General features: G+C 37.3%; 1 protein-coding gene across 16 annotated transcripts in view; it reads left to right on the top strand.

Annotated features, from left to right (window-relative positions):
* Positions 1 to 24,003, top strand: part of SOX6 (SRY-box transcription factor 6) — a 371,444-nt gene that overhangs the window by 101,815 nt on the left and 245,626 nt on the right. For 3 of the 16 annotated variants that reach the window (XM_077784279.1, XM_021525608.3, XM_021525601.3), the window contains exon 1: positions 8,201 to 8,786. The exons of 6 other annotated variants lie outside the window; for them this stretch is intronic. The gene's annotated coding sequence lies outside the window, so the exon portion shown is untranslated. Of the gene's footprint in view, positions 1 to 8,198; positions 8,787 to 24,003 lie in introns of those variants that run through there. 7 more of the 16 variants (XM_021525604.3, XM_021525605.3, XM_021525607.3 and 4 more) reach the window with 3 other exon arrangements.

Consider the following 24,003-nt stretch of genomic DNA (forward strand, 5'->3'; position numbering starts at 1 on the left):
GACTTAAATTCAGATACCTAAGTGGCTTGGTTCTGTAGTTAGGGCTGAAAGAGAGCTGGTTTGTATGGCCCAGAAGCAGTTTTGGAAACCTAAGGAGCAGACAGTTCTGCTTTCTCTCAGCTGACAGACACAAAAAGCTGTGCATACAGTGATACCAGTACAGACTGACCAGGCAGACCAGGATGCAGGGAACCTGCAGAGAGGAATACATGGGAAAAACAGAGAGTTTGTACATAATAGGGCAAACCTAGAGAGCAGCTGCTGGTGCAGCAGATAAGAACCATTCTTCCTTCACGGTATGTGAAGATAGAGAAAATTGTTGCTCTGTGCAAACTGTTAATTTGGACAAGAGAGTTTGCTTTCATTGTATGACTGATATATAGGTTCCACAATGTATATGTATTTCCATACTTTACAGGTTAAATTCTACAGATACACATACACATATGTAGCCACACATTAATCTAGGGGGCTACATGAGTAAAGAAACATAGCAGAAACTCTCTTTCTTTTTCTTCCTCTCTTTGGGTCAAATCTCCTTGCACGTTATGCATGAAATTTCAATGACTTGGTGACATTATATTCCTGGAGGTACATTTTATTCTGCTGTCCATCAGTGCAGAGCATATTGTGACTTTTGCTTGGCTGTATGAAAGTGATCCTGGAAAAAAGAGGAAGCAGATTGTCATTGCTCAGTGTTGGCCACCGGAGTTCCCAGGGTCAATGTGACAGAGCACTATAGTTGCTCAGAGGTACAGTTTAATGAACCCAGTTGAACTTGTGATGTGCCCGAGGCTAATCAGTGCCTTGTTCTGCACCAAAACTGCAGGATTGTGTAGTATTGACAGCTTTACCTGTGTATCCGATGCCTTGAGAAGGCTGACCTAGAGCAGAGGCTAGACAGAGCTAAAGAATAAAGTAGGTATTAAAAGGCCTCAATGGATCCACCTTTGGCAGCACAAGAGCCCAGCCAGGGCTACACCCAGGATGAACCCAAAATGGTCACAAAATGGATGACTGGTCCCAGGGTCTCTCACTTTTATAAGTTCTGCTCCATTTGCATATTGGAGTTAATTGTCCAATTACAGCTTTAGGTTAAGTCACATCCTTGTTTTTCTCCCTCAGTCCACAATTGTTTATGCTCTTGGGCCTGAAATTAAGATCATTTGTCCTTATTCCCCAGCTAGAGAAGGAATTGTTTTGTCTCCCTACTCTGTGAAGAGAGCTCACCATCCTCTAATATGAAGCTCAGAACCCCACATTAAAGCAGCACAGAATCTGAAAAATATACAAGCTAAAACCTGAGGCATCATTTCTTCTGTGATATGCCTCTAGCTGCTGCTGTGACAACCTGACTCTTGTCAGGCTCCTGCACCGGATTTTTAGATTACTGCTGTTCTTTTACATGCTTTTCTACATAACCCATGGCTATTCAGCAAAAAACACAGGACATGAAGTACCATATTCATGGAGGCACAGACTGTACCTGGACAGCTCTCTAGCTGCTAAATGGGAAATGATGCAGATAATTTGCTATCTAAGCAGCTCTGATCTTAAAGCATGAATTCATATTCTGTGTTGGATACTAATGCGGATTTTATTACTTGCTCACTAAAAGAGTATCGGCATACTTAATACATTTTAAGGAACAAATAGAACTTTTGGGAAACAGTGTACTTGCATTGTGCATATCAATGCAGTAGCCATACCAAGATGCCTCTAAAACCCACTGTTAGGTTGAATTATACAAAGGAAAATAATGAGAATTTCCTGACTGTGAGTCGTAAAGGATAGAGCCACCTATCACTATGCACAAAGTCTGTTTTTCATTACATGTTAGCTCTTTTTTTTCCTTCATAAATAAACTTAGCAGTGTGTTTTCTGTCTCACAGAGGTGGTTTTATTCAGGAAAAAATAACAACTAAGAGGCAGCCAAAGAACACTACTGGATGATACATGTGTCTGTGAAAACAGGTTCATGTATCTTAAGATGTGATTATCTTGGCTGAACAGAAGTTTAAACAAATAAATAAATGGTAGTACTGGCTGATGACAGTGATATCTCAAAGTTGTAGAAGACTACTGTGGAGTTCAGACTATTTCTAACAAGACTGAATGTAGCTATGTAGATAATTTTATTAACATTTTGTTTGCTGCTTTTTAAGCAGCTCATGTATTTAAGTGTTAAGTAAATTGGTTTTTCTCCCTTTGCAAATAAGTGTAGTTTCCTTTTTTGTGTAGGTCATGTAAGTGGCTTTCAGGTAATCATGTTAATATTTTCCAAGGCAAGTTGTTTTTGTTTTTCAGGACTGGGGCTACATGGTAAGGGAGTATAGTGGCAAAAATGTGGCAGAATCTGTGTAAAAAGATGACAAGCAATACAGAGTGTTGACACATGGGTTTGAGATTATAATACATAAAGGACCATGAATATGGTTTAATTTGCTTAACCTTGTCACCTGGTGATTGAAGAAGAATTGGACTGTGTTTTTCATTGAGCAGCAGTTTTGGGGACACTGGGATTTGAATTCACACAGTAACTTCCCTCCAGGCTGATGAACTTGCAAGTAAAATATAATGCAACAAAGGATTAAAAATTACCGAAAAGACACTTTGCAGTCAATTTTGTCCCTTAACGGTCAGTTAGGGATCACTTGAGAAAGGCAGGAGATTTCTGGGAATGAGCAGACATCAAGGCCAGCATAGCTGTTCAACATCTTATCCAACTTCCTACTAGTGTGACCTCTGAGGAACGCTGTCAACGCTGTGCTGGTATGTCTGGAAGGGCTTGGGCCGTGATCTTTGTGGCGAAGATGTCAAGTTACAGAGAAAGTAGTTTTTCCCTCAACTGTTGGTAAAAAGCAGGTCAAGTGGGGTTAATCTTGACTGCTAATGATTCTGGCCTTTTCAGGATGGTATTATTTGTGGTGCTGAGCAGCTGCTTCTGCTGCTGTTGTTTGGACCTGGTGCTGGCACTGGAGGCAAAGCTTTGCTTCTTTGTTGGTGTCAGGTTGTGTTCCTCTGGGTGCTGGGTGACATTTCAGCTTGCCAGAGATGTGAACTGCATGGCAGGAGGAGGATTGGGTCTGTGCACAGTTTTGGTGGCACAGAAGACTAATGAATATTTCTGCAGTTCAGAGAAAAGGAAGTTACTTAAAGCTTTGTTTTGTCACTGGAATGCGAGGGTTCTTTTCTTTTGAAATTTTATGTGAAGTAAGTTTGCTAAAAATCCAATATTCAAAAACCTAGAGCTTCAAGTACCATGAGGTTTAAGGAAATGTTTTCTATTTGATTTGAGTCTTTGAAGACACATTACCAGACTTCCTCCTGTAGCATATTTTAAGAAAATATCATAATCTAACCTAATTTTGTGTGTTCAATGAACTTGTTGCAATGAATGGCAAATTGGGAAAGGGCAAAAATATGCCTGTATTTGGGGTGTTTTTGTGTATTTCTGCCATTTTGTGAACAAAGAACAAAAGCAAAATTTATTACAGCAATTTGGGGCTATCTGCTTTGAGATATACAGAAGTGTATCTGTAACTTCTGCCCAAAAGGGGAAGAATATTCCATTCTGTGCTTTCCTCTGTGCCTGGCCCTGCTATCACCTGGCCCATGGTGATTTAAATGTTTTTCTCCTGCCTCGCAGTGTCTGAATGAGCACAGACTTCTTCCCAGTTAACATACAACAATCCCTTGTGCTGACTGCTGAACTCTGATCTTTGGCTGGATGCACTCTTGTTTCTTTAAGCACGTGTGGTGCAGAGCAGACCTGGAGCTGGGTAATTCATAAGGGCTGTGTGTTATTGGTATTACTACTACTTGAATGAGCCTGTATTATTTTGCACAGCAGCGTGGTCACCTGGCAGCAGGTCATTAGCATTTTAGGTTTCTTTCCCTCACAACAATGCACAACATGCTAATTAGAGGGTTTTGAAAGCTAAGCAACCTGGTTTAAAATCAGACATTTTAATTTGCAGCTTTAATGGCTATATTATAATAACTGGCTTGGCTTGGGGGCGAAGGGGAGAGAAGCAGTTCTCATGTTCCAGTAGAAAGGTCCAATATAGCAGAGGCTGACAAAATTAAAAACCTCATAATTTGACCTTTGCCTGGGATAAAAGGCTGTTTCATAACAATTTCCTTTTGTTCTTTGTTTAAGCCATTACTCCAAAAGGAGCCTCCGATTAATCTAAGTAAATGCATCATTACAGTCCTAATCCATGTCCTTCTGTCAGTGTCTGTTTTAATTAAATAAGAAACACTAGCAGAAAGATATCACGCACAAAGCTGTGATTGGAGAAAGAGGGTTGTTTGATCAGGGTGAGATTAAAAAAGGCTTTACTGTTTTGTCCTTTTGCTCTGGATGCCATAATGTAGGTTAAAGGAAGAAAACTTGCCTAGTAGTTTAGCACATTGTGCCTCATTTACAATATCTAAATAACCAGATTTACCCATGAAGTTCTCAGACACTCAATTAATTATATACAGAACATTCACAAACAGATGATATGGCAACTTGGTTTGAGTAATTTGACACATTAATATGTTTGGGACTGTATACACGTTTGGCCAGAAATTGTATTCAAGTTGCAGGTTTTTTATATTAAATGAAACATTGATTAAAGCTATTTAGGTATTTTCTTTCTTTTTAGTACTTGTGGCTCACAAATAGTAAACATGATCTACTGCAAGCCCCTGGTTTTTTAAAAAAACCATTTTTGTTTCTCACAAAATCCGAGCAATTATTTTACAGCAGTGAAGATTGAAGGATCTATTTAATAAATGTCATAATACCCAACTAGTTAATATTGCTAAAGCAATGCATATGTAAAAGACTCTTCCTCAAGGTAGTGTTTCAAGATCCCTGTGGTGAGGGTTTTCTCCCATATCCAGGCCATTATTTGATGTAATGAAAAGAGAAAGTGTGCAACACAGAGATTGTTAATTAATTTAGCCTAACAAGATGAAGATAAATGAAGCAAAGGATGGATTGAATGAAGTAAGAGGCCTTATTTACAATTTAATACTACTTTATATTAGGTATTTTTCAATTTACAAAAGAAAGAAGTTTAAAGAAAAGGTGTTCTGCAAATGCATGTAAGATTTTTTTTTTTTTAAGAACAGTTCCTAGAACTGCTGAAAATGCCTTTTGGGTTAGCCTTTAAGTTTTCGCCTCCTATTTTTTTTCCCTTTTCACAGTCATTTTTCTCAATTTGATTTTAAAATATGTTGATAGGAATGAGAAAAAATTAAACTCTAAACTTTCTCCCATTGAAATCAATAGCAAATTACCAATGGAAATTCTTGCAAGCCCAAATGTTACAGCTTTTCATTGTTTATATTAATCTAGAGTCATAGATTATTTTTGAGCAATTTGTGTGTAGAAAGATGCATTAAGAGGTGTAACTATAAAAATACAATAGGATGTGATTTTAGTTTACATTCCAAAGTGTAAATTAATTGTTGCATATGTTTTCAACTGTCCTATTGCAATGAAAGCTAAGAGAGGAATCCAGGAAAGTGTTAATTAACAATGATTTTATGTAATAAAACTATGATTTTTTTTTTATTTGGGAGAGTATTTTTTCTCAAGACCATGTTTGTTTTAAACATTTGTGTAAAACTGTAGTTTCTAATTTCTAAAAAATTAAAAATCCCCCAAGATTAAAAGTCATGTGAGAGATTTTAGATTACTCTTCTTCCCAGTCCCAGATTTAAATAAAGACTATCCAAAGCTAACTGTAAGCTACATTTTGCATCAGTTCAGTCACTGCATCTCAAGGTGTATATTATTCAGTTTCCCAAGGACAAAATTTAGGGTATAATTCTGTAGAGGTGGACAAAAAAAATAAGGTCTGTAATTTTTAATATCTAAAAACTAATTAACAAAAAAAGCCCCATGTTGTGACTGATTAGAGATACCTTTTATCAGTTTGTCCTAAACCCTGAATTGTAAATGACCAAACTTATTAGGCATTTTTTTTTTTTAAATGAAACATCCTCATTTTTACAGATGAATTGGGTCTGTCCACTATTTGACCTTCTGCCATGGTTTCTGTCTGCAAAGGAAATGCCTTCCTTCCTTTTGCAGCAGCCAGACAGGACAGAGTTATCTACAAGCAGTGTCACTACAAGCAGTGGTCGCCACAAATAGCATTATTATGGTCCCTGTGTTTTTATCTTGGGGGTCATGAACAAATCCATGCAACTGCTTCTAAAGATTTCAATAAATAGGACTTTTTATCCAGACAATTGGCTTTTATATTACTTTTAAACAAAACTACTAGTCCATCAAGAGTTTCAAAAGGAAAACAATTCTACAGAGTGCTGGTATGGCAGCACAGACCAATCATTATGGCACCCATTCTCCAGTCCTTTATTTTTCAAGTCCACAACAATAGGTTGTTGATTCAATGGACAAGACCAGAACAATTAAGTTCTCTGTTTAGCAGCAGTGCAGCATTTTAATGCCCTCCTCTAATAATGGTCTCATTATTGTTATTCTAAGACTGGGCCTCAGGAGGAGGAATATTTGCTGGAGGTACGTCATTATTTTGCAAATTTCGATTAGCTCATCATGTTGTCTGTACTGTGAAAATCGTAGCTAATTAGGGCAGTCAGTTAGACTACCAGCTTTTGAGCTTATGAGTTAAAAGGTAGCACACTTGATAGGCCAATGATGTGAAAAAGGTGGTAAAAAGAGGGATTAGAGCTGTTGCCTTAGTAACTCTAACTTCCATCTGTGCGGGAACAATGGACCTGTGTTTCTCCACCACCTTGGTGTAAAAATTGGTTTTGTTTCGAAAGGAAGGGGCTTTTTATGACAATCTGGAATTCAGCCTAACAGGGTGCTGTTTTAGTTGTTTGAGGAGACCATTGGAGGATAGGAAAGATGAAAGGTCATGGCGAGCTCCAAGGACATGAAAGGTCATTGTCTCTTGTAACAATAGTGGATTGTTTGGCGCCATTATTTCCAGCCAACTACTCAGTCAGGTGATAGAAAAGATACTACCAGTTTAGTCAGGTGGAACAGGAGAGAAAGATAATGCACCTACTACAGAACAAAAGATAATTATAATTCGCCTGTATTAAACAAAGTTGCACTTATTTGTGGCCATCCTCTGAAGAGGGTTGTTTACTGACTTACTATTCCAGCCTGCTTTGTTCAGCACTGCCTCTGTAGGCCATCACATCTCTGGGAAGCAATCCAATGTGTTAAAAAATGTTGTTTAAGCTTTCTTCCCATGAAGAGGAGTCCCCAGGAGTACCACTGATGTGATACTTAACAATAAATTTAGTTGTTGTAGCTTTCTCACATTATTGGCGTTCCTAAAAGGTTTTCCTTCAAAGACAGAATAAAATTAGCTATAAATCTGAAATAAATTTGCTTCAAAACTTTATAGCATTTTATCATAAATTCTACAGCAGATATTGCTGAAAGTTTACAGCAAACTGTATTAGGTACTGCTGAACAGAGAGCAGAGACCTATAGTTGTGTAAAAATAGATTAGCTATAGGACTACTCTTATGCAAAAGAAAATAGATAAAGTCTCATCTTTAAAGTCTCTATGCAGAAGCTTTAGGAGACTGTGTCTTTGTTTTAAGGGAAAAACAGAACTACTGCCGTAATATTTAATAAAACAGCTATAGCAGACTTCATGAGGAAAGCATTTCTGTTAGTGAATAGAGCTGTCACCTCTTATATTTTTCCAAGACTATCCAAACCTCCAATTTACTGTTGCTCAGAAAGATGTTTTTGCCCCCTTTCTTATGATTTCCCTATTTTTCTAGCATTATGCCTTAGTCATCCATTCAACAAGTTTATTTTTCTTTTCCTCTTACCTCTGCCCACAATCAAAGCACATCCCAAGATCCGTCACATATGTTCTAAAGACTAATTTTTTTTAGGTGAGCATTTCCAGAATGTTCCACATTCTTATATGAGATCCCTGAACTCTTTTACCAGGTTTGTTTTATAATATTTTTACTCCTATCACAACAGAGCTGCCAGAGCTGTATTGAATTTTTATGAAACCAATAACACATATGTAATTTACTACTATTACACTTGAAAATAAAAATGATATGTAATTTTTAGGTATCCCATCTTAAACTGTTCTGACCTCATTTGAACTCCCCTTTTTAGCTATTCTGGGCCTCTCTTATCTCATTTTTACTCCTGGCCACTCTTGCTCCTGCTTTCTGACAACACAGATGGGTGGCCTTGCACAAACTGATAACTGTGGCAATTTCTCAGCACACTATTCACTAATAAAAGATGTTATTTTCAGAATTAGGCAGGCATGTGTCATACTTGCTGGCTGGCTGAAGATGAGAGGTCAGGCTGTGGCTTCCTGGGAGCATGCAATCATATGAGCCATTGGACTTTACAGCTCCCAGGTTGTTGATGCATTGTTTTACCAGCAACTAGGTTAAGTAATTAGTCTTTCAGAGAAAGGAAGTCTTGTTTTAAGTGTTTGTAAGCTTTTAGTTTTTTAAGATAATCTATTCTTAATTTTCCTCTTTAGCTTGCTACCTAGTTCTTATTTATTTTCTAGCCTATGTTTTGTTATTTTTGTATTACAATGAGCCGAAGAGCGTAAGCTGCTTCATTCAGAATGGGAGCCCTGCAAAGGGTTAACCAGCAGAGAATTACAAATGAACTATCAGGAAAGTTGATTATTAATCCAGCAAGAGAGAAAATATCCTTCCAGTTAGCAAGAATTAGTACCTGAAGAGCTGATAATATTGTTCAGGCTGTCGGTGTGGAATGGCAAAACCAGGTAAGCTAATCATCTTCTCAAAGGAAGAAAATCTTTTCTTTCTGTTTTTCATTATAAGAGAGTTTAGTTTTTAAAGGAATCTTTGTTATTTTACTTAAAGTATCAGCATGTGAAACAGCATATGTTGATCCTCAGTTTCCTCAAATGAATGAAAGAAATTAAACTTGTGTTTAGCTTTGGTAAGAAGATACGTTTCTAAGCCATATTTCTGAGCTGCACAACATATGTAGCTGTGAAATATCGTAACAATTCTTTCCTGGTTTGTGGTTAAGGGTGAGAACTGATTACAAAACCTGAGGAGTCCTTTGCAATTGCAAACTAATATATTATGTAAGTCTGTCTTTAGTAGTGCTTAGATGTGTCGTGGGGGTTTACAGGAACCTTAATGTTGCAGAGCTCTTTCATTCAGTTATTAGATTTCAGTTTTCGTACTGTAGGAATTATTTAAGTTTGTTTTGATATTGTAAACATATTTGTTTGTCTGTTTGTTAAAAAGTTTGGTGGTTTTATTTTTTTTTTGGTGGGCTTTCAAAAACCTATGATCTGGGGTTAGAAGAAAATGGATGTTTGGTAAACATACCACTGTGTTTATACAGAGAAATGCAAATGAAAACTTTAGGTTAGTTGAATACATCCTTATAATTTTAGTAATTTTTTTAAAAAAGCTCAAAGCCTTATCTTGGGAAAACTTTCAAATTTGTGCCCCTGATACTAATAAATCGATATGATAAACATTTATGTTTTTCAATGTAGTCTTCACTATTTAGCTTATTACAGGAGTTGTGTAAAGTGTTTAGATGATAGTCTATTACTGTGGAAACTAAGAAAGTCTGTGTTCAGCATTTGATAACTTTTCCTAGTTGTGTGCTGTTACTTCAATTAGTAGCACTTAAAAAAATCCTGATTTCCTTGTAGAATGAAATTCAGTATGTACATGATGTGGCTACAGTATCTGTCTTGGCAAAAAAGAGTCCAGATTTTAGCCTGTTATGTATGAAATAGCCCAAAAGCTGTATGAAAGGAATTGTGGTGATACAAGAAAGAAAACACAGATAAAACCTGAAAGTATTCCAAATCTAAAGGCTGAGCCCCCGTAGCAGTGTAATAATTCTATGGGGTAATTTTCATGAGCCATAGAGAAAGGAAGAAGAAACCTTTTAATTTTGGGAATGGGAATAAGATCCAGCCTCGGGCAAAGGAGAAAGAGAAAGGAAGAAGAGGCAGTGGGGAAAGTGAAAGGGAGAAGTGGCGTTTGTCTGACAGCGTCATTGTATTGCGCGTGACTTTGGCCTCCTCGAGCACAGGGACAGCTGGTGGCCAAGCTCCCTGAAGGGCGTCTCACCACGTTACACTAAACTAAAGTCCTAGAATTTGCTGATGGTAGAGCTATCAGGGCAACAAATGCTGGCATTTTGGGAGCCATGCTAAATATTCAGACATTCACAGAGGCAAATAACTTCTGGAGGCACATTTTAGCTGAGTATTTTAAGGAGAACGGGGACAACGTAAATAAGCTGCATTTTCTGAGTTTGATCACCGGCATCTAGGAAATATATGAAGAGCAAGAAACCCAATGATGAAAAAATTATCACACAGGAAATTATATACGTAGAAAAAACGAGATTGTAATTAGTGGAGGAAAGTAAGAAACTGATTAGAGAAATGAAATTTCCCAGATGTTTAAGGAAAAAATGAAAGTTAAATTAGATAAGCTCTTTTAACTAGTATTGGAGAGGAGTGCTTCCTTCAGAATGGGAGAGCTAAACTTAAAATTAGAAAAGAGCTGGCAACTTGAGTTTAGCTCAACTGTTTTCCTGCACGAGTGACTCTTAGGAATGCTCTGCTTGGAACATCATCAGGAACAACTAGTATAGAGCTGTTGGGGAAAAAGTAAAGCACAAAATGAAACTCTCTGTATGCTTATTTGGAATGATTAAAGTGATTATATTACTTATGTGTGTACTAACCCACAAATTAGACAAATTGGTTGGATTTTGAAGTAGTACTTCAGGATTTATTGTATTTCATGTATATATGTAGCTGACACTTGAGCTCTAGCACTGTACTGGTTCAACTGGTTCATTTTAAAATTAATTGTGAGCATTAGCTTATTGACAGAATCCTAAATTATCAAACACTACCTGCAAATGAACAGAAACAGTCTTGATCCCCCTCAGCTATAAACCAGTATAGCAGTATATAGCTGTTATTTAATTATTATTATTATTTATATCAGCTGGGACAAAAGTAATGTTCTTAAGCAAAAGATAGAAACAAAAGATATCAAGCTGAAACTCTGGGGTTTTTGTGTCCATTCCAGTGGTTTGTTTCAACAACACAATAGTGTAACCTGGGAAAAAAGTCCCTCTACAAGGCAGTTTAGCTGGCACCACTGCTTTTGTGCCAGTTCCTGTTCTCAGTTGTGTATTACAGGAAAAAAAAAAGGAGAAAAAAAAAAACTCCAACCAAAAAAGTTAGACGTGTCTGGAACAGGTTGATAAGAACATCATCTGATTTACTGGAACTAGTTTGACTGAGTAGGGTGTTCATGTTAAAGGAAATTGTATTTTCTTCAATGCAGACTCTGTAGATCCCAACCTGTTTAAAGGCTTTATGTCGAGGAGAGATGAAGCTCCAGAGGTCTCTGACTAACTAGACACACATCTGGAAACACAGCTGCACTCAGGGAAGGCTGCAGAAGCAGTTAGCCTGCAGCAAGCAAACCATTCCTGTCACTAAATGGTTGGTGCAGTAAGATGAGATGGTGCGGAGGGCGGAGCATAAATATCTATATGTTGCTTGATTCTCTACTTTATAAAAACCTGTCAGTAGCCAGGAAGAATCTTGTCTACACAAACAGATGGCCAAAGCAAAGTTTGGGCCAGGTTATTTTTGTTTCTTGGACCACACCTTGTCTGTGGCGACAGCACTGGAGAGAGAATGTGTTTCAGGTCATTAGGAGCTCAGTGAAGCTCTATGGATAACACTGAGGTATTTTATAAGATTCAGTGTAAAGCTGCATAGTTCAAGGGAGCTCATGTCTTACTAGCTATGGCTAAGGTCAGTTATCCACACAATGAGGGGGAAATTCTTTCATAAACAAGTAGATAAATATGGTGCAGGTGGTGCTTAGCCTTGCTTCAGGCTGTAATGTTACCAAAAGAGCTCAAGAACAGCTTCAGATTTTACAGTCCTCATGGAGCATCAGCAGCATAGAGTGGTCAGGTATAAAATAATGTAAAATTTGTGTCATGGAATAAGGAGAAATTCAGGGCATTTTAATGGCTTTTCATACAGATGTCTATCTCTACAATATATTGAAGAGAGAATATAGAATCATCAGAACTCTTCTTCTAGAAGAAAATAAATTGTAAAATGCTGGAGCTGAAAAACCAAATTGAGCTTACCTAATCTAAACATTAGAATAAAACAGGCCTAGTGTCTTGTGGATTTTTATTTCTGCAAACTCTGTAATGTTCCATGTGTTTCAAAAAAGCTGTTTAGGTATATTGATGTTTATTAGTACTTGATCCATGTCTGATAACAGAAAAAAATCATAAGAATTCATTTTGCCTTTGGGGCTATCATTTTAGCTGTCTTATGAAAAATAATTATATTTTAAACAGCTGCAAAAAGAGAAGAGCTTAAAGAGTTAATTGAATCACATGCTGCTAAAGGAAAACATTTTCTTTCCTTTTTTTTTCCCTCATCTGAAGTAGGAGTTACATGTGTTCCTTATTACACCCAACATAGTCCAGTAGTTTTTTAAAAAGACATCCTCATGCAGCAGTGTATTCTCAAAGACACATTATTTTCAGCTACTAAATCCTGGAGCAACCCAACATGTGTAATTTTTCACCTTCTGAATAGTGTTCTGTGGCTGTAGTGGATGATAGCACTTAACATCCACACAACTGTAAAATGAACTCCCCTGCCTGTCTTTACTACATTTTGGGTTTTGGGTGCATTTTTATAGATGCCAGAGGAAACTCTGCTGGCATTTCTTTCAAAGATAGTCCAAATCAGTGTTGGTGTAGTTATTAATTATTCTGTGGTGTTTAGGCCAAATTTTTGAATGGAAGTAGAAAACACACAAAACCCCCAGCAAATTTACTTCAACTGCAATCACCCAAGTTTGTGAGAGCCAAAGGAGAGTAGACTGAGTGTTTTCCCACAAATGGGTCTCTTTTACAGACCTTGCTGATGAGGTTGTGATGTGCAGGTGTTCAGTGTTGGAGGCAAACAGGGGTGTTCAGAACAAAGTGGAGATTTTTCAGGGCACTTTCTGCTTCAGTAGGTCCAGCAAGCAAACTCTGTGGTGCTGGGAGAAGGCCAAGGCTGGGCACTTCAGCTGCACATCCTTTTGGTCTTTCTAACTTTGAATAGGATAAAGTAAAAAATACATAAGTTTGTCTGCTCTCTAATAGTTTATGCTCATGTGCAAGTTTCCTGGCATTTTACATGTGTTTAAACCTCAGTGCAGTAGCCAGATCCTAATTGTTTATTCGCTTTTATTTTTTTTTAAAAGCAAAGTTTTCATCAGGACTGTGTTTGTCTAAATCCAGTCTAAAGAACTGTTCTACCTCCATATTAACTTGGATTTAAAAAAGCCACATGTACAAGCATACACCCCACTTTTTTGCATGAAAACTGTGAGCAAAATATAAAATGTCCTTATTCTTGCTTTACCGGGGTAGGCTTTTAGCATTTATTGAGGTAATATATATGGTTTACTAGTTTATACTGAATCTCTCAAATCTCTCTTTTTCAATAGACTGCTTTTCCTTTGCAAAAATTATTTTTAGGACACTGTTGGTTCATCCTTCTACTTTGCCCATCACCTGTGGTCTGTTTAACACTAGCACCACCTTAGAGAGCACAGTGCTGAGGGAAATCAAAGTACCTGCTGGTGACCCCGTGACAACTGTCTGGTAAACCTGATTACTAACCTAGAGCCTTGTTTAATCTAAAAGCCAAATAAAACCCTGCAGGGTAGAAACATTGTTTTGTTCTAAATGCCTATTAGGAAGGGAGCTGCTGTGTTATAAGCAGCAGAATAATAAACCTCCCTGGCTTGTCGGGGTTCAGATCTAGGCATTCAGTGCATACTTGCCTGGACTTCCTATTGCAAAGAAAGAGCTAAGTTTTGGAATTGATGTCGAAGTCAACTAAAACAATAATCAGTAACAGCAGCTTTGTGTTTCAGGGAGGATCAGAGTCGGTTTTGAGCTGAAGTGATATAGTTCTAAAGATAGTATATGGACTTCATTAGGGTTATTCTCTTCTGCACCCTACAGCTGTGACATGGAATCCAGAGTTACTGGGTCCACTGTCTGCTGCTATCTGATTTTACCTGCCTTCTTTTCTTTGCAAGCAAAGAAAGGAATGAATAGAAGAGACTACTTAATCTGCTAGTATCACTAATAATTTCTGCATTGTATGAGAAATGTCACTTTTCTATTTTCCTAAAACTGAAGTTTTCAGGGAATAAATTAGAAAGAAAGCTCGGTGCCAGCAAATAAATTATTTAGCCTTTTTATAATTGGCTTATTTTTCCCTATCATACCATTCATTATCCTTTAAGGGTAAAATCAACATGGCTTAGGTCACAGATGATCATATACGTTGTAGAAATTTTGATTCATCAGGGGTGATGTTCTGGTTTTACTTCCTTAGCTCCACCAGTGAAGCAACCATTTAAGTATAAAAAATGTGCCAGTATGGTAAAATACCTCTTAAAAATTATTAGAACTAGAAAAAAATGGGTTGACTGACACCAGCCAAATCTAGAGAGACTGAATCATACTGCAGCAAGTGAAAGAAAAAATATTTGTTGTTATAAAAGTATTGTTTTGTGAACCTGCAATATTGTTTTTAGAACCAGAGTGGGATCTCTTCCCACTCTGCTTTAGAAAATTTGTGAGCAAGCACTATATCAATTTCTGTAGTTCTCACTACTAACAATTAGCATAGTGAATTCCATCCATGTTATGTATAGGTGTGTCAGTCTAAACAACATATAATTATATGCAGGGTAGAGAATTTTACCTCCATATTTATGTATCTGTGTACATAAGCATGCACACAAATACATGCACGCATGGACACAAGTCTATTTCAGCCATTATTTATATGTATTCTATATATGCAAATGCATAGGTGAACATATATATACATCTGATGATCATGTGTGCACACAGGCGCAGTAATACCTTATGTGATTTTCATACTGATATTTGTCACAAAGCTTCACACTTCCTCAAAAAAACTGTCTGGCTTCCATAATTCTACTTTCAGAGATTGCAATCTATAATTTAGAGAACTAATACACTATCAGCAAAAATTATTGAGAAGTACTTGATAATATCAGGAGTACATGGGAATGCTGATGATTCTTCCAGGCCATTGGTAGCAGTTTTATTTGTGTAATGCATGGGTCAGTTCTAGCAAGAAATGGGCCTGTGGCCATCCCTGTCTTCTACCTTGCACTTGCAGGATTTCTATTATTAACCAAATAGAGAATTGGACATTGTACATGTTTAATTATTAGCTAAGATGTTATTAAAGTTGTGTTTAGGGATTATAGAGATATTATAGATATTTTTGCCAATTAAAAAAAATCTTTGTAATATTTTTTATTTTAGAAAGATTTCAGGAGAAGTCTTTAAAAAATGCCTTTCTATATCTGTAGTAGTCCATGAAGGGCTTGTGTCTCCTAATTGATGTAGTTGTCTGCAACATAATTCTTTTTCTCATTGTTTCTGTTACCATCTTCTGTAGAATACCATCATCTTCTACTATGATATTATATTGTGAAAACTGAAAATTAACCTAATCAAAATAGCTTTCAGATGCTTAATTAGATTTTTTGTTTGCTAGAAAATAGGGTTTTTTAATAGCTTTGTTTCTTACAAGATAAAGCAAGTATTAATTCTGTTTTCTAGTATTCATCCTGCTTTGCTGATCAGATTTCTTTAATTATAAGAAGTGTTTATCACTTTTCTTTTCCATAAAAAAATAATAGGGCATGCATACTTTACAGCTTGAACCCATATGAAATGTTTTCTTTCATCCTTGAAGTCAGTGGACAGGTGATTAACCCCAAAATTTGCACCAATATTTTTAACAACTGATGGCTTTAGTTTAATGATAAAATAATTTAGGGACCTTTTTTTTTAACATACAGTTTAAGAAAGCACTGGTTCTCATTATATGACACAGAGTTTTTGTGGAATTGCTGGGATTTGCATGTGATTGGTAGAGGTTTGCTATTGGCCTGAGAGTATCAATATTGAGCTAGTGTACACTTGTGATGGCCTCAGAATCATGGACTAGTAATAAGGGGCCTAGAACCAGGGGGCTTTGTTCCCTTTTGGTTTCAACAGATTTATTCCCACCTAAAAATGTTTTTGAGCACTGTCAGTCATTTACTTTTCCTGCCAGGTGATTGTGGACTCACTGGTAATGTTTTGCTGGCATCACCATTTTAGTTTGCAGACAATATTTCCTTTTTTCTCTACAATTCTATTTAATACCATTGTCAGAGCTGAAGACCCAAGTCGCTCTCTCAAGTCCATGGAGTTGTATGTATTTAATTTCATGAAACCTCATAAAGACCATTAAGCTTCATGCAGGCACCTGCACTTTGCTTATAACTTATACATCAGACTACATGGTCAGGCATTTAATTTTCTTAATTTAGAAATAATACTGGATCAAGACTTGTAATACATTGGTTTGTTGTCTTATGGCTTTGGATAGTGCCAATTCTTCTTTCTACTCTGTTACAAACATGGCATAGTTACCCAACCTTTGTTATCCTATTATTCTGGTTTATAGATTGATAACCATTCTGTGAGCTATGAGGTGTGGACCTGCCCCTGCTGCATTCCCTGAAATAAAGAGAAAAAGAAAAACAAGAAAGAAAGGAAAAAAAAGACCCCCCCCCCCTCCACTAACCATTAAATTGTAGGGTGATCTGGAGATAAAAGCAGAATCTCTTTTTTGCTTTTCAAATATTTGCTTGGCCTTCAAAAGGTATTTGCCTTTTGTGTTTACACTGGATTTATTTTTTTGGCCTACATGCAGAAAGGGAATGATACATTAAAGAATAATGGACAATAGTGAGGAAAATGCTCTCAGTTTTCACATCTAGCCTGTATTTTCTACTTCAGGTTTATTTTTTTAATCTTGTCTACTTCTATTTAAATAGAAACTGCTGAGTATTGTAAAAGGTTGTAAATGTGAAAGTATCAGATGAAGTACAGTACAAGAAGATTATCTACAGGTTGGCAGGCAGTAATGAGGGTTGGCAAAGTGCCATTTTCTTCTATGAACCTTTGGGACCTCAAGTTATTCCTGTGAGTGGAAGAACAATGTAAGGCTTCAAAAGACAGTGATCTGTCACTTGTAGGAGTGCTTTCTGCTTTTCCTGAGAGAGACAGGTGAGGTTTGTCTCTGTAAAGTTGTATAAATCTTCACCAAGGCAACAGGGAAGATGCTTTGGTTGAGACTTGATGTCTGTGTCATATCATCTTCAATTCTTTCCCTCTGGATGGCATCAGAGCTTCCTTGGAACCTGCATTGTGCCTTGTGGATTTATTTTCATTAAAAGAACAGGGTTTAAGAAAATTTGTCTAAAAATATAATGTAATTTAAAACCCCACACTCCAGGCAAGAACCACTTTGTGACAATTGCCTCTTCCAAGTTTATCTTTTTTGTTGCTCAAGTCAGTTTCTTTGTCATTTTACACACAACTACTGCATCGTCAAAAGATTGTGATTTTGTTAGAGTGAAGTCATGAGATGGAGATATTTCCCATATCTTCTTATGTAATGCTTTATTATTTTTGATGCTACTAACTTAAAAACAAATATGTCCCAATGATTTATTCTACGCATCTTGATTAATGTGCTTTGAAAACACGGGTGTTTATAATAGATAAAAATATATTTAACCACATGTATGTCATAAAGCTCTTAGTATGTTATAGTTTGTGAAAATTACAGTCAGTTAATAATGTGTCAGCTCCCCACTGTGTGCTTCGTAGGATACTGAATGGGTGTTACAAGATTTATTTGCTGGATTTTGCAGGTTTTCTGTAGCGTGTCAGATGCCTTGCTGATTGCTTGGTGAAGCCTAGAGCATGAGCTCCCTCCTGCAATGTTTACTTTAAGTCAATCTACATTTGCTTGAAAATATGACAGGATTAAAATCAAATCACCTCCTTGGAACTTTCCTAAAAGCCTGGATACTCTTTAGTGAGACTATTGTGTGTAATTTAGATGCACACTTATGTGGGAATCACAATTTAGTTCATAGTTCCTAGAATTACAGAGAACGGATTGGTAATAAAATATGTATTGTAGTGTTGCTAAAGTGATTATAATATTGCAAATAATTTATTTGCTACTCTGGGATTTTGAAGGGGGGATAGGGAGTTACTTCTTTATTGATTTTGTTCATAATGTAATTACAAGGATGCTCTCTCCTTTTAAACCTTTCATTCTTATGTATTTCTTTGACCTGTTCATGTCTTCTAATTCTTTCATTCATAGAGAGAAGTTAATACAGTGTTCTTTTACACATAAAATCTTAGAAAGTGGGAATGCTCAGTTAAGTTTTGAGTTCTATTCTCTTTCTGGTGATTTTTTTTTTTTTCTTGCTGGGAATACATCAGAGCATTTCTGTTTAAATGTTTCCATTCATGTCCTGCAGTGCGGGCAGCCTTTGAGTTTAGTTAAAAGGTGCAGAAGTATCTGTTTTAAAAAAATATAAAATCCCGAAGACAGTTGATGACTGGGATTAAAATTGTAGGATGGCAGGAAATTTGGGCAATGCATAGGTGGTGTCTCTGGTGTTCCATTGACCTACCATATAGAATGTTATATCAGGATAACATGATGGGTAAATTTCTGTGTGACTTCAAGAGCATCAAGCACCAACTTGTATAGCAATTGGGCAAAAAATCAAAGGAAGTTTAGAAAAAGAGAAATTGTGCGATCTGATTTAGGATTTGAGGCTCTTGTCTGATGCTAATAAAGTTTTCTGATGTCATTCTTTTTGTAGCTATAATGTACACTACAGAAATAATTTGTATAATATGTGCTTGCGTGTTCTGCCTTGAATGAGGTATATGTTTATAATTTCTGGCTTTCAGATTTAAATCTGTGAACACAGCAAGAGCTCAATGAGTTCTGATAATAATAGTCCTATAATGCAGAGATCCTGAGAACTTCCTTGCAAATCGAAGGAGTCATTCATTTCACAAAAGTAGTAGAGAAAGAAACTTGCCAGAATTGCAAGGAAAAATTTCTGCAAGGGTCACACAGAATAGATTAGACCATAATCAAAATATTTTTGGGACATATGATTTTGAGAGAGGTAGTTAAAAAGGAGCTTTGAGAATGGGTGTTTTGAGAAGTATATTTCAGATCTACCACTTTGAACATGTTTCTGTCTCATGTGCCTTAAACCCACGCATATTAAGAAATATAGGATTTAATTCCATGTCTGGTTTCTAGTGAGACCATATATCAGGAGAGTAAGGCTCTTTTCCAGATAATTACTGGGGGAGTTATAACCCTTTTCTTTTTGTTTCTCTTTCCCATTTTGTGTGCAACTATGTATGCAAAGTAGGAGTGGTAGAAATTTCTAGAATTAATATAGAAAAAACATTTGTTTTAAATTTTGTTATCTTTTTTTATTTGTAACTTCTCCAAATTTTCTTCTTAATTTAAAATTTACCTTTCTTCCCTGCCTTGTAAAAACATTTCTTTTGTGTTGGTTTATTTAGAAATATTAGGGCACTGTGGGCAGGGTTAATGGAGATATCATATAGGGTGTTTCTTGCATGCAGAATGAAATGGTCATTTTCTTTCTGTTTTGTGCTTTCCCATTTTTTATATATTTAGTTGTAATTGCATTTCATTGTGGAAGGTGTTTTCCACAAACAGGCTGGACTGGCACACTGCTGGGGCACCTTCAGGGGGCCCTGTGGTTCTGCAGAGAGTGTTTCGAGCTGATAGCATGTTTCTACCTTTCCAGCTCAAAACTTGGAATCTTCGAAATACCAAGTTTTGACCAATACAAGGTCATTTTTATAAAGTTTCTGGCAAATCTAGAGGAGGCATTCCCAAAATCTTCTCATAGTATATTACCATTCTGGAATAATTCCTTTTCAACCTTCCATTTGGTCTCAAGTGACAACTTATTGGTAGGTGCTGGGCAGACATTTGGTCAATCAGACACCTTTATCTGTCTTTCACTGGTTTAAACCTAACCTGGTGTCTGGGCTTGTTTTAAAGTGCTCCATCCCTCCTTTCCTCCCCAAAACCTAGTGCCTGGTAAAGGCACCTGGGAGAGCCCCAGGCATCTCTTGACCCTGTTATTAACCATTCAGGAGGAGGAGGAGTGGGGAGCACTCCACAGCCTTGGGTCCCCTCTAGGAAGGTCTGGTGCCAAGGCTGTTAGAGCAGTGTGAACTAGGGGGAAGTGTGCACCCATTCCACTGGTGATCCACGAGGTCTGCCTGGTAAAGCTGCACCTTAAAATATCTTGAGTGAAATCCTGATTCTGCTGAAGTGGCTGGGTACTTAGGCATTAATTTTATATCAGCAAGGATTTCACCAGTATTTTTATTTTGCAGCTGTAGAGGGGGGGAAGCCTGAACCAAGATGAATGTGACTTCATGTTGTGAAATAGATTCTGTGCTGGTTTCATCCTTGCCTTCCTCCCATCTGAATAACAGTAAATGATGTTCTCTGTTAATAAGTGTGTACTTTGTCTAAATTGCATTTATTTTTCTTTTGACATATATACCATTTTACTATTAATCATCCCCTTCTGCTCTTTACTGTACAAAGACACTGTTGTGCTGATGGAACATATTTAATCTTTGGTATGTTGTATTTTATTTCTATTGTTGCTTTCCCATTTCTTTATGGAAAATCTTTCTTTATTGACTCTTAAATCATGGGTTAAGCCCTTATTGAAAACACATTCTGTATGTACTTCTTGTGAGTGAAAGAAGTTCTTTTGAGGTTATAGGCTAGGCTTGTACAAATACTTCACTATACAGTAAAAATTCAGAGGTCTCCTATATGTTATCTAAAACTAGAAATATACCCATTTACTCAGCAGCACATCATAAAAGAGATGCATACTATGTTCATGTCTGTCAGTGCCTTAAGTCATCACTCTACAGCCTTTTTTAAATTCTCTTTTTATTGAAACCAAGAAACAAAACAAAGACCAAAAAAAGCAAAACCAACATCAATTACATGTCAACATGACATCAAACAGCATAATATATCAGAAAAATAAATGTATGATCTGGTGACTCAATGATTTCTGTCCATGTGGCATTTACAGAGAGGTAAAGAAAAGGCAAATAGCTGCACATCTGTATTGGGAAAAATGTCCAATATAAAATTGGCCATTGTGACAGCATCAGAAAGCTCTCAGATGAGATTACTTGGAACTAAATAACACACGGAAGAGAGGTTCCAACAGTCTTGCTCTTATATGCATTTAGGGTTTTGTGCAATGAGCATTGTGTAGGTATAAATCTTTGTATAAAAAAATTACTTTAAGGATGGAGATATTCTGCTTACTGATGCTAGGTCCAGGTTTGTAGTTGGATGTGTAGTACAGCTGCATGCACAGGGATGCAAAAATGCAATGAGGAAAAAAAAAATCTCTGAAAATAATTGTGACTATCTGGTGAAACTATTAAAATGAATACTGACTCCAAGCCTATTTGTATATTTGCTGAAAGACATATGAAAAAGCCTCTTTGTATAAGTGCTAAACACATGAAAACCACTGAGAATCAGTTAAGCCCCTAAAATAATAATCTGGGAATTCCATTCATTATTATAGCAAAGGGCATCATAACTTTATGGTAAGTAGGGAAGGGTAGGAGAAAGGTGAGACTATGGGGGTGGGAACTAGCAAAAGAAAACCCAGAAAGATCCAGAATCAAACACAGCCTCTGTTATTTGAATTTCTTGTTCGTTTTCAATGGAGTGATAACTGGAACAGCTCAGCCTGAACTGCCTGGCTCGACACTCCCCGTTCTAAGGAGCTTGGATGTGTTTCACAGCTTACATCTGGACAACAGGGCACAGGGAAAAAAAGGCACAAGGATGGATCACATTCTCTTTGCACAGTTAAGGCTTGAATCCAATATATAATAAATGTATGGATGAAGAAAGATATGTACCCATAGATGCATACATTTATATATCTACACACGTGTTCATGTGTGTATAAATCCAGATTCACAAGGGACTTCTCATTTTGTTGTTAGATCAGTTCACAGATTATTATCTGTCTCTTCAGAGTCAAAAGAATTCTGGAATTTATATAATTTTTTTTTCTTACCCAAGCTGACTATTTATTCAGTGCTATCTGAGATCTCTTTTTGTTAATCTTATTACAAGTACAGCTATAGGCCTCAAAGGAGGCGATAAGTGACCCATTGGACCTGGAAACAGTGCTTTCTGTGAGAGCAGGGAATATGTAATGAACTCCTTATCTTATCTTTTAAATCAGCGATAACTTCAGTGAGACCACTTGGTCAATATTGTACATCTCACTCTACAGTCTCCCCAAAGCAGTGACAAAATTGTGCCCAGTGCATGTGACTTGGCTTCCATGGATGGCAGAGCAGAGCACAGTGCAGCACAGAGCCTGTGGGGAGAAGCAGTACATGGGAACCCCAAAGGAAATTTAAGAAGGGATGGCGTGAGCGTGTGCGCGCGTGTGCGCTGAAGTCTGAAGGCAGAGAGCTATGAGGGCTATGTGGAACATTTCCTGGAGCTTACAGCTCATAAACATGGCAGGATTGTCAGCCCTGCAGTGTCCATCCCTTCCCTCTGGGGCCCTGCCAGTGCCCCTGTGCCCTGTGTCAGGCGCTGCATCCCAGCCCCGGGGTGGCAGCTCCTCAGGGCATCCTCCTGCTGCTCTTTGCAGCTGAGCAGGGACTATTCAGTCTCCCTCTACACCATCCCCCAGATGCTTGTATGTCCAGAGGGTAACTCCATTTCTTCTATTCCATTTTGTCCTTGCTGTTTCAGGCTGCTAAAGGCAGGGAGTGCAAACTATCTTAGTCTTTTATTTGTGCGCTCATTTGTTTTGAGTGAGCTAACAGTAAATCACCAACTATCATATCCCAAAATTTATTAAAATGGCACATAGAGAATACAACTGCAACTAACAACCAATTCCTTTGTTTACCTGCTCCATTATGATTTCATTGTAAAATTTATTTCTCAAAATTCACCCATTCCTTTCTCCTACACAGAAAATCCCCGCTGCCACCGAAACACTTTGGCATATGATATGTGCCATCTTAAAACCTTTACAGGCAGCTGGCATCTCCTCATTTTCCTCTTCTAGACACAGATCTGTCCCTCTCTGTAGTCAGCACAAGTGAAATGCAGCCTTTTCTAGAGCAGGTTGGCAGCCCTGATGTATAGACATCCTTTCAAAGGAATGTATAGAAGCAGCATCACAACCTTTAAGGGCCGACCCATCCTGGAGGAGAGAGAGAACTTCAAACTTTAGCACTTCCTTCCAAACTACTCCAAAACCTCTTTAGCGTGAAAGCGTCTCTCTTGGAAGCATAAAAGATTTAGCTCTTTTGCTCCAGGCAGGACTTTTAAACCTAATACTTATATAAGTAAACTGTCCCCTCTAGTTCTCACATTAACTTCTAATGCCACACTGGCAGGCTCGTTGGTTATATTCTGGGTGTGTGAAACAGGCAGCTGCTGGAGATGGGCTGACAGGCTAACACGGGCTGAGGTAACATTAGCAGCAAGATGGATTTTGGTTTTGACTGCTGCCTTAAGGGAAATTCCTGAAAATGTTTCTCTTATGTATTTACTGCATGTAGTCCGTTTTTCACATGTTTGGGTATCAGTGCAATATTTCTGCATTTCATTGTGTTTCATGTTTTTGTGCAAGGAGATGAAGTATTGTGCTGCTGACAATGTTTAAATAAAAGCTTGGGTGGCATTTTGCAATGAAAATGAGAAGGCTTTTTTTTCCAATTTAAGTTAGCATGAGACAAGAACACAAGTTTCTACTCTTTCAAGGAATTTATAAAGCTGGCAGTGATGTGGTTGTAGTACTATGCCACAGTTACCTTTTGACAGCTTCATTACCATTATGCAAATATTTCTGTCAATTTTTGAACAAGCTGCATTT

The sequence above is a fragment of the Lonchura striata genome, chromosome 6 (assembly GCF_046129695.1).
Source record: "Lonchura striata isolate bLonStr1 chromosome 6, bLonStr1.mat, whole genome shotgun sequence".
NCBI lineage: Eukaryota > Metazoa > Chordata > Aves > Passeriformes > Estrildidae > Lonchura > Lonchura striata.